The sequence below is a fragment of the Mobula birostris genome, chromosome 12 (genome assembly GCF_030028105.1).
Source record: "Mobula birostris isolate sMobBir1 chromosome 12, sMobBir1.hap1, whole genome shotgun sequence".
In the NCBI taxonomy this organism is placed as follows: Eukaryota; Metazoa; Chordata; class Chondrichthyes; order Myliobatiformes; family Myliobatidae; genus Mobula; species Mobula birostris.
The window spans coordinates 3,988,538-4,006,345 of NC_092381.1; the positions used below are offsets into that span (position 1 = coordinate 3,988,538).

Here is a 17,808-nt window from a genome sequence, read left to right on the forward strand (position 1 = left end):
AGATGGGCTGAAGGGTTGGTTTCTGTGCTGTAATGCTCTATAACTCTAATCTGATCTTGATAAAGTCCCCATCAAGAAACAGCTTCCCCTGGAAGGAGGGTGAGGGACCACAGTACTTAGAATCAAGGTTTGGAACTGAAGGAGAAATTACAATTATTTCTTATGGAACATGTTGTGATCTGGAACATATTATTTAAAGGCCAGTGGAAACAATTTCAAAAGAGAATTGAATTGTCACAACCACGGATTCGGCAGTGCAGTAGATATGGCAATTACGCTTGTGAATTTGCACGGGTCAGCTAGTTATTTAATGGTGATAGAATTTAACTCCATACTTGTCATCATAGTGCTTGTTGGGACTTGGACAGAGCATAGCCACCCTTCACTGCTGTTTTGCATTCGGCCTTCCCTGAGATATTGGACTTTCTAGTCACTGACTGAAGACTAGTGGTATCCGTTTAATGTTTAGATGTTCTTTTCAGACGCTGTGTAGGCTTCGTTTTCCTTTTGAGAGTTTTAGTTAACAACCCTGTTTGGCCTAGCGTTTATTGTTTATTTTCCCTTTAACTCTGTTGGTATTAAAGTCTGTGAACTATCGACCTACTTCAGTGTCTCTCACTCCACACTTGGGCCGTATCCGAACCATGGTGACAGCAAATCTGGACCACGCAAAGATGGACCCAGCAGAGAGAGGTCAGCTGACCTTGGCCGTGAGATTCATTGGTCAGATAGGAGACAAGCTACAGGCAATGGAGTGAAGTTACAGAGGCAATAAGGCAGATAATCTCTTGCCAACAAGCCCAGCCTCACTGGGAGGAACAAGTATTGTCCCTAGCTGCAACTGTTCAACAGCTCACCACAGACAATTGGACTCAGGTGTCTGCGATTTCCACACTCACAGCCACCGTCTATGAACTTGCTGTGAACAGTCAGCATCAGCTGACAGCCATAAACGTTCTCACCAGCTCAATTCAGCAGCTTCCATCCGCCTCAGTCCCACTCCTAGCATCTCGCAGGTCCTCCTTTTCTGCTGCCCCAATAATCTCTGCTACTAATGCTCCCACTCCCGTGCCCGGACCAGATCCCGACACTCACAACCATTCTGGAACCGAGTATTCCACCACCAGGCAGATATTCTGGTGATCCTAATGGTTGCAGGGATTTTATTATCTAATGCGAGCTGACATTCCAAGCCCAGCCTGGTCGTTTTGGTGATGATGTGCGAAAATTGACGTACATGGTCAATCTTCTTGATGGATCTCCACTCAGCCTGTTCAATGCTTTATGAGAGCAAGGATACCCTGCAGCCCAGTCATTCTGACATTTTTTGGTGGAGTTAAGGAGGGTTTTTGATCTTCCAGTACAAGGTCAGGAGGCTGCCCACCAACTCTTGGACCTGCACCAAGGCAGAGGAATGGTAAGAGCCTATGCAGTCAAGTTCCATACCCTTGCAGTAGAGACGGGATGGAATGAGAGATCTCTCATCACTGCCTTCCAACGTGGACTGAATGCAGGGGTCCAGCATGAGATCGCTGTCTGGGACGAAGAGGATAGTCTGGATGACCTGATCTGACTATTGGAGTTGACGACCGGGTAACTGAGTGGCGCAGGGAAAGAATGTTTCAAACTTCCAACGCGCCACCAGATCACCGTCTTTCCTCACCCTTTCCTCTTCCCTCACCACCCAGCACCCAGCCCACGGAGGAGCCTATGTAAATGGGGTCACTTCTCCCGTTTGGCTGGACATCTGGGAATTCAATGGACTCAGGAGTTTATAAAGAGGCAATTTTGGTGGCCATCTATGTCCCAGGATGTCCATGACTTTGTATCTGCCTGTCCCACCTGAGGTTGGAACAAGACATCATGCTAGAGTCCTGGGGGTCTGTTATGTCCACTGCCAATGCCCCACTGCCCCTGGTCCCACCTCTCAGTAGATTTCATCACTGCTCTACCCCCATCTAATGGAAACACCACCATTTTGGTCGTTGTTGTTCGATTTTCCAAGACCGCCCACTTCTTTACCCTCCCCAAGCTCCCATCGGCTCGTGAGACTGCCACACTCATGGTTCAACACGTGTTCAGGATCCATGGCTTTCTCCAAGACAGAGTGTCTGGTTGTGGACCACAGTTCACTTTCTGCTTTTGGAAGGCTTTCTGTTCTCTTGTAGGAGCCACGGCCAGCCTGTCAGCTGGCTTCCACCCCCAATCTAATGGCTAGACTGAGAGAATGAACCAGGAGTTGGAGACAACCCTGCGCAGTCTTGCCTCTTCCAACACCACATCCTGGAGCTCCCAATTGGTTTGGGCAGAGATCGCCCACAATAATCTCCAGTCGTCCTCCACCAGTATATCTCCCTTTGAATGCCAGAAGGGATTCCAGCTCCCGATCTTTCCTGATCAGGAGATTGACATAGGTGTTCCTGCTGCTGAACAGCTGATCCAGTGCTACAGGCACACCTGGAGACGAGCCAGGGCTTCTCTGCTGCACGCCCAGAAACAGCATTCCCAGCAGGCTAATCGGCTCTGTCGACAGGTACGGCCACTCAAGCCAGGTGAGGAGGTCTGTTTGGCATCAAGGGATCTTGCCCTGAAAGTTGAGAACCAGAAATTGGCAGTGCGCTATGTGGAACTGTTTGTAGTGGAAAAGGCTGTCAACAAGGTTTCCTATAAATTGTGTCTACCAGCGTCACTGAAGATTCACCCACTGTTCTATGTTTCCCAGCTCAAGCTGGTTACTACCTCTTTCCTGGTCCCAGTCACCCCACCTCCCCATCCTCCCGGCCTGGTAGATGGTTCCCTCGTTTATACTGTATGGTGTCTCCTGGCAACTCGCCGGGTACGTGATAAGGTCCAGTACCTTGTAGACTGGGAAGGGTATGGCCCAGAAGAATATACTTGGATCCCGGCGAAGGACATCTTGGACAAGTCGCTGATCCGGGACTACCAGTGGACACAGGCCTGTGCCGCCTCAGGGACTGCACCTAGAGAGGGGTGCCCTGTCACAACCATGGATTCGGCAGCGCAGTAGGTACAGCAATTGTGCTTGTGAATTTGCACGTGACCACTAATTAGTTAATTGTGATAGAATTTAACTCCATACTTGCCGTTGTAGTGCTTGTCGAGACTTGGACAGAGCATAGCAACACTTCACTACTATTTTGCATTCAACCTTCCCTGAGATATTGGACTTTCTAGTCAACTGACTCTGAAGACTAGTGGTATTCGTTTAATGTTTAGATTTTCTTTTCAGTTGCAGTGTAGGCTTCATTTTTCTTTTGAGAGTTTTAGTTAACAGCGCAAACAACAGGAATTCTGCAGATGCTGGAAATTCAAGCAACACACATCAAAGTTGCTGGTGAACGCAGCAGGACAGGCAGCATCTCTAGGAAGAGGTACAGTCGACGTTTCAGGCCAAGACCCTTCATCAGGACTAACTGAAGGAAGAGTTAGTAAGGGATTTGAAAGTGGGAGGGGGAGGGGGAGATCCAAAATGATAGGAGAAGACAGGAGGGGGAGGGATGGAGCCAAGAGCTGGACAGGTGATTGGCAAAAGGGGATACGAGAGGATCATGGGACAGGAGGTCCAGGAAGAAAGACAAGCGGGGGGGGGGGGGACCCAGAGGATGGGCAAGAGGTATATTCAGAGGGACAGAGGGAGAAAAAGGAGAGTGAGAGAAAGAATGTGTACATAAAAATAAGTAACAGATGGGGTACGAGGGGGAGGTGGGGCCTAGCGGAAGTTAGAGAAGCCGATGTTCATGCCATCAGGTTGGAGGCTACCCAGATGGAATATAAGGTGTTGTTCCTCCAACCTGAGTGTGGCTTCATCTTTGCAGTAGAGGAGGCCGTGGATGGACATGTCAGAATGGGAATGGGATGTGGAATTAAAATGTGTGGCCACTGGGAGATCCTGCTTTCTCCGGCGGACAGAGCGTAGATGTTCAGCAAAGCAGCCTCCCAGTCTGCGTCGGGTCTCGCCAATATATAAAAGGCCACATCGGGAGCACCAGACGCAGTATATCACCCCAGTCGACTCACAGGTGAAGTGTTGCCTCACCTGGAAGGACTGTTTGGGGCCCTGAATGGTGGTAAGGGAGGAAGTGTAAGGGCATGTGTAGCACTTGTTCCGCTTACACGGATAAGTGCCAGGAGGGAGATCAGTGGGGAGGGATGGGGGGGACGAATGGACAAGGGAGTTGTGTAGGGAGCGATCCCTGCGGAATAAATGAGCTTCTGTTTAGTGGAAGTAATCATATTATTTCAGAGATCTTTTTGGCTAGAAGAAAGAAAATGTACATAATGCTATAAAGTATTTCCTTCCAGGGCAACTCAAAACAGTATATAGTCTCTATAATATTTCTCAAGTCCAAGCACTATTTGTAAAAATGCAGCAGTTTACTCAAAACAATGAGGTCCCAGATTACATGATAGTGACCATGGTACTGGTTACTGGCCCTTCAGCCCAGTGAGTCCAGAGTTCAAAGTTCATATTACATTTATTATCAAAGTATGCATACCATCTACAAATTTGAGATCCATCTTCTTGCAAACAGACAAGAAACAAACACAATAGAATCCATGAAAACCCCACACACAGGGACTGTCAAATGTCCAACGTGCAAACAAGAACAAGTCACGCAAATAATAAAAAATAAACAAATAATTGACGGAACATGAAACCACTCTCCACCCCCAACCCGGTGCATAAACAATCCATTGCACAATTCCCACTAATTCCACATTATTCTTCCCACATTCCCATCAATTCAGTAGATTCTAACCCTCACCCACACAGTAGGGGTATTGCAAAATTGCCAGTTAATCTGTTCTCTTTGTAAAGCAGAAGGAAACCAGAGCACATAAATTCAAATTTAAGTTTATTATTGTTCAACCACACACATGTATACAGATAAACAACACAATGCATATATCGTATACAGCACAAATAATATCACCGGCATATGTCGTGGAATTTAATTTTACTACAGCAGTGCAATGAAGTACATGATAAATAAATATGGAGAAAAAATTGAATGACAGTCAGTATATATGTCTAACAAATAGTTAAGCTAAAATAAATACTGCAAAGAGAAAGTAGTGAGGTGGTGTCCAAGGGTTCAATGTCCATTTAGGAATCAGATGGCAGAGGGGAAGAAACTGTTCCTGAATCGCTGAGTGTTGCCTTCAGCCTTCTGTACCTCCTTCCCAACAGTAACAATGGAGAAACAGGCATGTCCTGGATGGTGGACATCCTTAATAATGGACACTGCCTTCCTAGGACATCGCTCCCTGAAGATGGCTTGGATACTACCAAAGCTAGTATCCATGATGGAGCTGACTAATCTTACAAGTTTCTGCAATATCAACAGATTTTACGTAATAACCAGCATGATTAACCTACTAACCAGTAAGACTTTGAATTGTAAGAGGAAACCCGAGCACCCAGAGGAAAAGCATGTGGTCACATGGGTCACTGGCTATGTAAAAGTGTTCTGCTAACTACTATATTACCATACATAGTTTTTCACAAATTCAATTATGTCTTTATTTTCCTGTAAATGCCTGCAACAACATAAGTTGTTTGTGGATTGAAAGTTCCACCATTCCTCCAATGAAAAGGAAGAGGTCTAGCAGAAAACCTACATCCTCTGACTCAAAGAGTAATTGGTTGATAGAGAGAGTGCAGAAGGCTCAGCGACCTACTAGCAGCCTTGGCATGCAGTTCACTACAATCGCAGCGACATACCTCTAACATTGTATCTGTCCTTCTACAGTACATCATGACTATTAGCCTTGATTATAAAGTAAAATGCAAGCACAGTCAAAATTAATCTCAGGGTAGTATATGGTGACATATGCATACCTTAGTACAGTAATAAGTTTACTTCGAACTTTAGGCATTCTAACATTTCTACAATAAATGTTAAATGTCATCTTCAAAATATTCTGATATTCTATTATCTTTTTTTAAAAAACTGCACCTCTTTCATCTCTTTCATGAAAGTTGATGAGTTGGTTTCAATGTCATCATCTACACCTATCCTGGTGAAGATCTGGTCAGCTATTCGGAATGAAGCGTATTCAGCAGGAACAAAGGAACCTAGTGGAGAATTAACAGGAATCTTTATCAACATATCAAATTCCTCAGAACACAAATAAATAAATTTTTAAAGACAAAACATGGTGCAGCACAGCAAGAGGCCCTTCAGCCTGCTATGTCTGTGCAATACACAATACCAAAAGACGCACCGGACCTTTGAGCTTTAATGATGTTTATTGCAATGCCTTTCGCTTTTATTTTAACTGCATGGAAAGAAGATTATTTGTATTTAGGCTGCAAGTGAGTCCCCCTCCTGCTCACCTTCATCTCAACTGCTCTGCTCCTTTCTCCCTTTGTACAGTAGGTTAGTTAATTGACCAGCAAACCAGTGGCCTGGATTAAAATTCCAGAGACCTTTCAAATTCCACCATTCCAATGATGTCCAGACCCTCTCTCCCCAAAGAAAAATAAAGTCTCCAACTTTCCCTTAAATACATCAACTCTATCTGCCTCAATTACTCCCTTCAGTAGTGAGTTTCATACTTCTACTGCCCTTTGGTAAGAAGTCATAGACTGATCAAGTTGTACGGTAGGAGTGGGGAAGTAGGCCCTTCAGCAAAACTTGGTCGTGCTAACCAAAATGTTTATCTGAGGTAGTCATATTTGCCTGCAACTGGCCCATATCCTTCTAAATATTTCCTATCCTATCTTTCAGACATTGTACTTGTACCTGCCTCACTTCCTCATAGTTTCCATGTCCCAGCAGCCTCTGAGTAAAAGAGATGCCCATCAAATCCCTTTTAAATTGTTCCCCTTTTATCTTAAAGCTGTGGTTTTAGATTCTTGCTCCACGATAAAGATTGTGACCAACCACATTATTCATGTCCCTCAAGATTTTATAAACCTCTAAAAGGTCATCCCTTAGTTTCCTGCACTCCAAAGGTAAAAAAAAAAGGTCCAGCCTATCAAGCCTCTCCTTCAAAGCCAATCACTCCAATACTAGTCTGGTTCATAGAAAATAGCACAGTACTGGCCCTTCAGCACACAATGTTGTGCCAAACCTTTAAGCTGTTAATCTTTACAAAGATAGACTGAACGCAGCAGGCCAGGCAGCATCTCTAGGAAGAGGGACAGTCGACGTTTCAGGCTGAGACCCTTCATCAGGACTAACTGAAGGAAGAGTTAGTAAGAGATTTGAAAGTGGGAGGGGGAGGGGGAGATCCAAAATGACAGGAGACAGGAGGGGGAGGGGTGGAGCCAAGAGCTGGACAGGTGATTGGCAAAAGGGATACGAGAGGATCATGGGACAGGAGGTCCGGGGAGAAAGACGGGTTGGGGGGGAACCCAGAGGATGGGCAAGGGGTATAGTCAGAGGGACAGAGGGAGAAAAAGGAGAGTGAGAGAAAGAATGTGTGTATAAAAATAAATAACAGATGGGTTACGATGGGGAGGTGGGGCATTAACGGAAGTTAGAGAAGTCGATGTTCATGCCATCAGGTTGGAAGCTACCCAGACGGAATATAAGGTGTTGTTCCTCCAACCTGAGTGTGGCTTCATCTTTACAGTAGAGGAGGCCGTGGATAGACATGTCGGAATGGGATGTGGAATTAAAATGTGTGGCCACTGGGAGATCCTGCTTTCTCTGGCGGACAGAGCGTAGATGTTCAGCAAAGCAGTCTCCCAGTCTGCGTCGGGTCTCACCAATATATAAAAGGCCACATCGGGAGCACCGGACGCAGTATATCACCCCAGCCGACTCACAGGTGAAGTGTCGCCTCACCTGGAAGGACTGTTCGGGGCCCTGAATGGTGGTAAGGGAGGAAGTGTAAGGGCATGCGTAGCACTTGTTCCGCTTACAAGGATAAGTGCCAGGAGGGAGATCAGTGGGGAGGGATGGGGAGGACGAATGGACAAGGGAGTCGCGTAGGGAGCGTCTGTGTCCATACGGGTGCCCATAGCTACACCTTTAGTTTGGAAGAAGTGGGAGGAGCTAAAGGAGAAATTATTAAGAGTTCAGTCCCTATATACTTCAATCCCTCATCAGGAAGGTCTCAAAGCTCTCCGCTTCTTTTTAGATTCCAGACCTAATCAGTTCCCCTCTACCACCACTCTGCTGTGTCTCAGCGGAATTAGTCCTTACTCTTAATAATTTCTCCTTTGGCTCCTCCCACTTCCTCCAAACTAAAGGTGTAGCTATGGGCACCCGTATGGGTCCTAGCTATGCCTGCCTTTTTGTTGGCTTTGTGGAACAATCTATGTTCCATGCCTATTCTGGTATCTGTCCCCCACTTTTCCTTCACTACATCGACGACTGCATTGGCGCTGCTTCCTGCACGCATGCTGAGCTCGTTGACTTTATTAATTTTGCCTCCAACTTTTACCCAGCCCTCAAGTTTACCTGCTCCATTTCCGACACCTCCCTCCCCTTTCTAGATCTTTCTGTCCCCGTCTCTGGAGACAGCTTATCCACTGATGTCTACTATAAGCCTACTGACTCTCACGGCTATCTGGACTATTCCTCTTCTCACCCTGTCTCTTGCAAAAATGCCATCCCCTTCTCGCAATTCCTCCGTCTCCGCTGCATCTGCTCTCAGGATGAGGCTTTTCATTCTAGGATGAGGGAGATGTCCTCCTTTTTTAAAGAAAGGGGCTTCCCTTCCTCCACTATCAACTCCGCTCTCAAACGCATCTCCCCCATTTCACGTACATCTGCTCTCACTCCATCCTCCCACCACCCCACTAGGAGTAGGGATCCCCTGGTCCTCACCTACCACCCCACCAGCCTCCGGGTCCAACATATTATTCTCCGTAACTTCCGCCACCTCTAATGGGATCCCACCACTAAGCACATCTTTCCCCCCCCCCCCCTGCTTTCCGCAGGGATCGCTCCCTACGCGACTCCCTTGTCCATTCGTCCCCCCCATCCCTCCCCACTGATCTCCCTCCTGGCACTTATCCTTGTAAGCGGAACAAGTGCTACACATGCCCTTACACTTCCTCCCTTACCACCATTCAGGGCCCCAAACAGTCCTTCCAGGTGAGGCGACACTTCACCTGTGAGTCGGCTGGGGTGATATACTGCGTCCGGTGCTCCCGATGTGGCCTTTTATATATTGGCGAGACCCGACGCAGACTGGGAGACCGCTTTGCTGAACACCTACGCTCTGTCCGCCCGAGAAAGCAGGATCCCCCAGTGGCCACACATTTTAATTCCACATCCCATTCCCATTCTGACATGTCTATCCACGGCCTCCTCTACTGTAAAGATGAAGCCACATTCAGGTTGGAGGAAAACACCTTATATTCCGTCTGGGTAGCCTCCAACCTGATGGCATGAACATCGACTTCTCTAACTTCCGCTAATGCCCCACCTCCCCATTGTACCCCATTTGTTATTTATTTTTATTCACACATTCTTTCTCTCACTCTCCTTTTTCTCCCTCTGTCCCTCTGACTATACCCCTTGCTCATCCTCTGGGTTCCCCCCACCCCCTGTCTTTCTTCCCGGACCTCGCCATTGATCCTCTCGTATCCCTTTTGCCAATCAACTGTCCAGCTCTTGGCTCCATCCCTCCCCCTCCTGTCTTCTATCACTTTGAATCTCCCCCTCCCCCCCTCACTTTCAAATCTCTTACTAACTCTTCCTTCAGTTAGTCCTGACGAAGGGTCTCGGTCTGAAACGTCGACTGTACCTCTTCCTAGAGATGCTGCCTGGCCTGCTGCGTTCACCAGCAACTTTGATGTGTGTTGTTTTAGTTAACAGCCCTGTTTGGCCTAGCGTTTATTGTTTATTTTCCCTTTAACACTGTTTATATTAAAGTCTGTAAACTACCGACCTGCTTCAGTGTCTCTGACTCTGCACTTGGGCCATATCCGAACCTCGGTAACATGAATGAATACTGGAAAATATTGAATTTACTGGGCTGGGAAAAAGAGATGACTCTATAGTGGTCTGATAGTTTTCATGATTGCTTCTTTTGAATTGTATCAGCTCCAAAATCTGTCATTGTCCAGGTTGAACTGGAAAGCCTTTGGGTTGTGGGTCACTGTGAATGATCCAGTAGAAAAGGAATCACTGACTCTTCAAACGAATAGATTTTTACAATCAGGACCTGATATTATAAAATACTTAGTTTTATGGTGTTTTGGTTTGTAGTCTACGTAGACTTAGAAATTGGATTCAGTTGCATATGTGTTGTTGTTGTTTGTCCATCATTGACGTTGATGAGGACCTCGACACCATTATGATGGTGTCAAGACTAGTGCGTGATTTGGATTTAAGTGAGGGAGAGTTGCGCAGCGTCAGCCTCACTCTCTCTTCCCAATTCCCATCTGGATCCAGTGGCAAGACAAGAGTCGAGATAGCTGGAGATGGGACTAGGCACAGTGGATGACCAGGACGTCTTCTGTGTCTTGTCCTGCTCTGCACGTTCCACGACGCTTGCAGGACCGCCTTCTTGACCGTTGGACCTTCCATAGGTCTCGTCTGCTCAATCCACCGGAGTCTGTCTTCACATGCTGGGATAGACAACACCCTATCACACCGAGGGTTTGAGACCCGTCGGCTACCCTCACCTGGTTTAGCCGGCTTGTTGAAGCCGTTGCCCGAGGTGTGGCCGCTGTCGCATGCAAACAGCTACGGGGAGCCACAGGTGAGAGCTGAGTGCCAGGTGGGGACCAAAGGTGGACTAACCGCCCTGAAAAGGACGCGACATGTTCCCCCACCAGAGGTGCTACCCCTCCCTGACACCCCATACACTAGATCATTTCTAGATCACAAAAGTGTTGTGCGTGTTAAATCATTCATGTGAGCATTGCCCAGATTTTGCCCAAATTAGCAATATTGGAGTGGGGTGGGTCTGTTGATAAAAAAAAATGAAATCAAATGATTAGAAAGAGTTGATTTAGGATCGCAAGGTGTAGAATCATTGTGGGTATAACTAACGAACTGCAAGGTTAAAAGATTGTGATGGGAGTTATATGCAGACCCCCAAACAGTAGTAAGGATATCTACAAATTACAATGGGAGACAGACAATGCATGTTAAAAGGGTAATATTACAATAGTCATGGGGAATTTCAATATGCAGGAATTTCAAAATCAGGTTGGTGCTGGGTCGCAAGAGAATACAATTGTAGAAAACCTATGAGATGATTTTTTAGAGCCCCTCACGGTTGAGCTCACTAGGGGATCAGCTATTCTGGATTGGTGTCATGCAAAGAAACAGAACTGATTACAGGGCTCAAGGTAAAAGGAGCCAGTGATCATAATATGATAGAATTCACCCTGCAATTTGAGAAGGAGAAGCTGAAGCCAAATGTATCAGTATTACAATGGTGTAAATGGAATTACATAGGCACGAGAGTGGCGCTGGCCAAAATTGATTGGAAGGGTGTACTACCAGGGATGTTGGCAGAACAGCAATGGTCAGAATTTCTGGGAGCAATCCAGAAGGAGAAGGATAGATACATCCCAAAGAAGAACTATTCTAAAGGCAGCATGACCTAACTGTGGCTGACAAGAGAAGTCAAAGCCAACATAAAAGCCAAAGAGAAGATATATAATAGAGTAAAAATTAGTGGGAGGTTAGAGGATTAGAAAGCTTTTAAAAGACAACAGGACACAGCTTAAGAAAAAGTCAAAAAGAAGGAAAAGATGGAATATAAAGGTAAGCTAGCCAATAATGTTAAAGAAGAAACCAAAAAATTCTTCAGATACATAAAGTGAAAAAAATACGAGACTAGATATTGGATTGCTGGAAAATGATGCCAGAAGAATAGTAATGAGGGACAAAGAATGGCAGATGAACTGAATAAGTACTTGGCATCAGTCTTCACTGTGGAAGACACTAGCAGTATTCCAGAAATTTGAGAGTGTCGGGGCACAAGTGTATGAAGTTACCATTACTAGGGAGAAGCTTCTTGGGAAATGGAAAGGTCTGAAGGTAGATAAGTAACCAGGACCAGATGGTGTACACCCCAAGATTCTGAAAGGTGGCTGAAGAGAGTGTGGAGACATTAGCAATAATCTTTAAAGAATCAATTGATTCTGGCATGGTTCCAAAAGACTGGAACATTGCAAATGTCACTCCTCTCTTCAATAAGGGAGAACGATACAAGAAAGGAAATTATAAGCCAGTAATCTGGCTTCAGTGGTTGGGAAGATGTTGGAGTCAATTGTTAAGGATGTGGTTTTGGGGTACTTGGAAGCACATGATCAGCACATGGTCAAAATCAGCATGGATTTGTGAAAGGAAAATCATGTCTGACGAATCTCATAGAATTTTTTGAGGATGTAACTAGTAGAGTGGATAGGGGAGAACCAGTGGATGTGGTATATTTGGATTTTCAGAAGGCTTTTGACAAGGTCCCACACAGGAGATTAGTGTGCAAACTTAAAGCACACGGTATTGGGGGTAAGGTATTGATGTGGATAGAGAATTGGTTAGCAGACAGGAAGCAAAGAGTGGGAATAAACGGGACCTTTTCAGAATGGCAGGCAGTCAGTGACTAGTGGGGTACCGCAAGGCTCAGTGCTGGGACCCCAGTTGTTTACAATATATATTAATGACTTGGATGAGGGAATTAAATGCAGCATCTCCAAGTTTGCGGATGACACGAAGCTGGGCGGCAGTGTTAGCTGTGAGGAGGATGCTAAGAGGATGCAGGGTGACTTGGATAGGTTGGATGAGTGGGCAAATTCATGGCAGATGCAATTTAATGTGGATAAATGTGAAGTTATCCACTTTGGTGGCAAACATAGGAAAACAGATTATTATCTGAATGGTGGCCGATTAGGAAAAGGGGAGGTGCAACGAGACCTGGGCGTCATTATACACCAGTCATTGAAAGTGGGCATGCAGGTACAGCAGGCGGTGAAAAAGGCGAATGGTATTCTGGCATTTATAGCGAGAAGATTCGAGTACAGGAGCAGGGAGGTACTACTACAGTTGTACAAGGCCTTGGTGAGACCACACCTGGAGTATTGTGTGCAGTTTTGGTCCCCTAATCTGGGGAAAGACATCCTTGCCATAGAGGGAGTACAAAGAAGGTTCACCAGATTGATTCCTGGGATGGCAGGACTTTCATATGAAGAAAGACTGGATGAACTAGGCTTGTACTCGTTGGAATTTAGAAGATTGAGGGGGGATCTGATTGAAACGTATAAAATCCTGAAGGGATTGGACAGGCTGGGTGCAGGGGGATTGTTCCTGATGTTGGGGAAGTCCAGAACGAGGGGTCACAGTTTGAGGATAAGGGGGAAGCCTTTTAGGACTGAGATTAGGAAAAACTTCTTCACACAGAGAGTGGTGAATCTGTGGAATTCTCTGCCACAGGAAACAGTTGAGGCCAGTTCATTGGCTATATTTAAGAGGGAGTTAGATATGGCCCTTGTGGCTAAAGGGATCGGGGGTATGGAGGGAAGGCTGGTGCAGGGTTCTGAGTTGGGTGATCAGCCATGATCATAATAAATGGCGGTGGAGGCTCGAAGGGCTGAATGGCCTACTCCTGCATTTATCTTCTACGTTTCTATGATAAAATAAGGCCTAGTCAGCAAGGTTTCCTTAAGGGAAAATCTTGCCTGACAAATCTGTTGGAATTCTTTGAAGAAATACCAGGCAGGGTAGACAAAGGAGAGTCAATGGATGTTGTGTACTTGGATTTTCAGAAGGCCTTTCACAAGGTGCCATACATGAGGCTGCTTAACAGGTTAAGAGCTCATGGTATTACAGGAAAGATTCTAGAATGGATAAAGCAGTGGCTGATTGGCAGGAGGCAAAGAATGGGAATAAAGGGAGCCTTTTCTGGTTGGCTGCTGGAGTCTAGTGGTATTCCATAGGGATCTCTGTTGGGACCGCTTCTTTTTACACTATTTGTCAATGGTTTGGATGCCAGAATTGATGGCTTTGTGGCCATGTTTGTGGTTGATATGAAGATAGATGGAGGGACAGGTAGTTTTGTGGAAGTAGAGGAGCTGCAGGTGGACTCAGACAAATTAGGAGAATGGGCAAAGAAGTGGCAGATGGAATATAGTGTCAGGAAGTGTATGGTCATGCACTTTAGTAGAAGAAATAAGAGGTTAGGCTGTTTTCTAAATGGAGAGAAAATTCATAAAATCTGAGGTGTACAGGGACTAGGGAGTCTTTGTGCAGGATTCCCTAAAGGTTAATTTGCAGATTGAGTTGATGGTGAGGAAGGCAAGTGAAATGTTAGCATTCATTTCATGAGGACTAGAATATGAAAGCACTGGCGAGGCCTCACTTGAAGTATTGTGAGCTGTTTTGGACCCCTTAGAAAAGATGTGCTGACATTGGAGAGGGTTCAAAGGAGGTTCATGAAAATAATTCCAGGTTTGAAAGGCTTGTCATACGAGGGCCATTTGATAGCACTAGGCTTCTTCTCACTAGAATAAGGGTGGGGGGGGGGGAATCTCATTGAAACCTATCAAATGATGAAAGGCCTTGATAAAGTGGATGTGGAGAGGATGTTTCTTGTGGTTAGAAAGGCTTAAGACTGTGGACACAGCCTCAGAATAGAGAGGTGTTCATTTAGAATGGAGATGAGGAGGAATTTCTTTAGCCATAGAGTAGTGAATCTTGAAAATGTGGAACTTATTGCCACAGGTGGCTTTGGAGGCCAAGTCAGGTTGATAGATTCTTTGTCAGTCAGGGCATGAAGGGATATGGGAGAATGCGGGAGATTGGGGCTTAGAGGGAAATGGATCAGCATGATGAAATGGTGGGGCAGACTAATTCTGCTCCTATATTATGTCTAATGTTCTAGCCCTGTGTTCTCCTGTGTATGATTCATCTTAATATAGCTGCTGTTTGCCTAGTGTCAGTTGTACCCCTAAAGATGTCAGAAATGATCCGGAACTGTAGATATCTCTTTCACTGCCAGTAGAAATGAGGTTTTTTGTAGCCCTTGACCTTCATTGTACATGAAAAACTTGTTAGGAACACTTTGTGTACCATTTCGGACTGAGACAATCAGCACTCTGGTTCCCCTTTCTACCTTAAACTTAAAGTCAGTTGTAAACTGCAAACTGCCATCACTGGCCCTTGATACAATTACTTTGGACCACTCATTTGCCTAATTGTGTCCATTAACACTCTGCTAATACTGCCACCAGGTACTTACCTGGCAATTTGCAGCAATAAGTTTCAATAGGGTCATTTAATGTCAGAGAAATGTATACAATATATATCCTGAAATTCTTTTTCTTTGCAAACAACCACGAAAACAGAGGAGTGCCCCAAAGAATGAATGACAGTTAAAAGTTAGAACCCCAAAGCAGCCCCCAGTTCCCCCCCCCACACATAAGCAGCAGCAAGGTGACAACCCCCCCCCACCAGCAAAAAAGTATCTGCACCTTCCACCAAGCACTCAAGCATGTAGCAAAGCATCAATAAAGACACAGACTTGCAGTACCCCAAAGACTACTTGTTCGCCTGGTAATTTGACATAACAGGCTCTCTCTCTCTCCCCCCCCCCCCCCCAATAAGGGAAGAAGAGGTGTACGCGTTTCACAGTGAGAAGGGAGACATAACAAAACAACTGGCCTATTATTGTGTTAAAAGTCTGTTGCGTCACTCTCAGGCACACAGCCAGCAGCCAGCTCACTGCTTTCGATCTGTGTGCCCCGAGAGCGACGCACCAGTTTTCTGCGACAACACCGACCTCGAATTCGCCTGCCTCCAGAGCCACTAAAATCCAGCACCCCGAAGGCGTGCTAGTCTTTCATTCTGCGTCATTGGCATATGGAAAGGTGGCCAGTCATGAGGCTCTGAGAGTGGGTCCCATTCCTGCAAAGAACCGAGTGGATCAGGGTCTTCAAAAGAACCCCGAAAAGCAAAAAAAGAAGTTTTAAAGATAGAAAAAGAGCTGTTTCCGAAGATGCGAGCAAAGGAGTTGCCGCTAGGTGCCATCATCCTATGCTCCACCTTCCGGGGAGCAGTCAGTTAGAAATATAGAAAATATACAGCACAATACAGGCCCTTCAGCCCATAAAGCTGTGCGGAAGATGTCTTAGAAATTACCTTGGGTTACCCTTAGCTTCTATTTTATTTCTATTTTTCTGAGCTCCATATACCTGTTCAGGAATCTCTTAAAAGTCCCTATCATATCCGCCTCCACCACCATCGCCGGCAGCCCACACACTCGCCACTCTCTGCATAAAAAAAAACTTACCCCTGACATCTTTGTACCTACTTCCAAGCACCTTAAAACTGTGCCCTCTCATGCTAGCCAGTTCAGCCCTGGGTAAAAACCTCTGACTATCCACACGATCAATGCATCTTATACACCTCCATCAGGTCACCTCTCATCTGCTGTTGCTCCAGGGAAAAAGGCTGAGTTTGCTCTACCTATTCTCATAAGGCATGATCCCTAATCCAGGCAACATCCTTGTAAATCTCCTCTGCACCTTTTCTAAGTTTTCCACATCCTTCCTATGGTGAGACGACCAGAACTGAGCACAGTACTCCAAGTGGGGTCTGACCAGGGTCCTATATAGCTGCACCATTACCTCTGGGCTCCTAAACTCAATCCCACGATGAATGAAAACCAATGCATCATATGCTTTCTTAACCACAGAGTCACTGCATAGCAGCTTTGAGTGTCCTATGGACTCGGACCCCAAGATCCTTCTGATCCTCCACACTGCCAAGAGTCTCACCAATAATACTGTAATCTGCCATCATATTTGACCTACCAAAATGAACAACCTCACACTTATCTGGGTTGAACTCCATCTACCACTTCTCAGCCCATTTTTGCATCCTATCAATGTCCTGCTGTAACCTCTGACAGTCCTCCACATTATCCACGACACCCCCAATCTTTGTGTCATCAGCAAGTTTACTAACCCATCCCACCACTTCTCCATCCAGGTCATTTATAAAAATCATGAAGAGTAAGGGTCCCAGAAAAGATCCCTGAGACACATTACTGGTAACCGAACTCCATGCAGAATATGACCCATCTGCAACCACTCTTTCCCTTCAGTGGGCAAGCCAGTTCTGGATCCACAAAGCATTGTCCCCTTGGATCCTATGCCTCACTTTCTCAATAAGCCTTGCATGGGGTACCTTGTCAAATGCCTTGCTGAAATCCCTATACACTACATCTACATCATTTTGCAGGAAGATGGCGGCGCGACGCAGCTCGCAGCGGCCACTCCGGTGGTGATATCTGTCATTTGTCAAGTAGGGTGCCGTGCACAATCCTGATCTGATGGAGACGGATGTGAGAGCACGGAGGAACATCTGGCCAAACTTCTGAAATGCCTGCTTCGCTGCTGCTGCTACTGTGTGGTCCAGAATCTCTGGAGGATAAGGCCTTGAGTCCTCAGTTTTGCTTGTTGCTCGGCGGCTGGGGCGGGGTTGAAGTGCTCGGCAGAGGATGGTGCTCAGCGAGGCTGTGTCGGAGGGGCTGGTCGGAGGCTCGAAATTTTCGGATGGACTCGGAGCCGCTGCGGTCGGGTGCTTCCAATGGTGCTGCATCGGCGAGTTGGCAGCTCTTGGATGTTCATGGCAGGGAGAGTTTCTCCCTTCTACTGTCTGCATGGGATGATGAGTCTATTGGAACTTTGAGATTTTTTTTTTACTGTGCCCATGGTCTGCTCTTTATCAAATTATGGTATTGCTTTGCACTGTTGTAACTATATGTTATAATTATATGGTTTTGTCAGTTTTAGTCTTGGTTTGTCCTGTGTTTTCTTGTGATATCATTCTGGAGGAACGTTGTGTCATTTTTTAATGCATGCAT

The 17,808-nt window shown here is 45.9% G+C and overlaps 1 protein-coding gene across 1 annotated transcript in view; it reads left to right on the plus strand.

Annotated features, from left to right (window-relative positions):
• The window catches only part of msh4 (mutS homolog 4), a 249,548-nt gene that overhangs the window by 19,644 nt on the left and 212,096 nt on the right, over positions 1 to 17,808 (plus strand). The window lies entirely within an intron of this gene.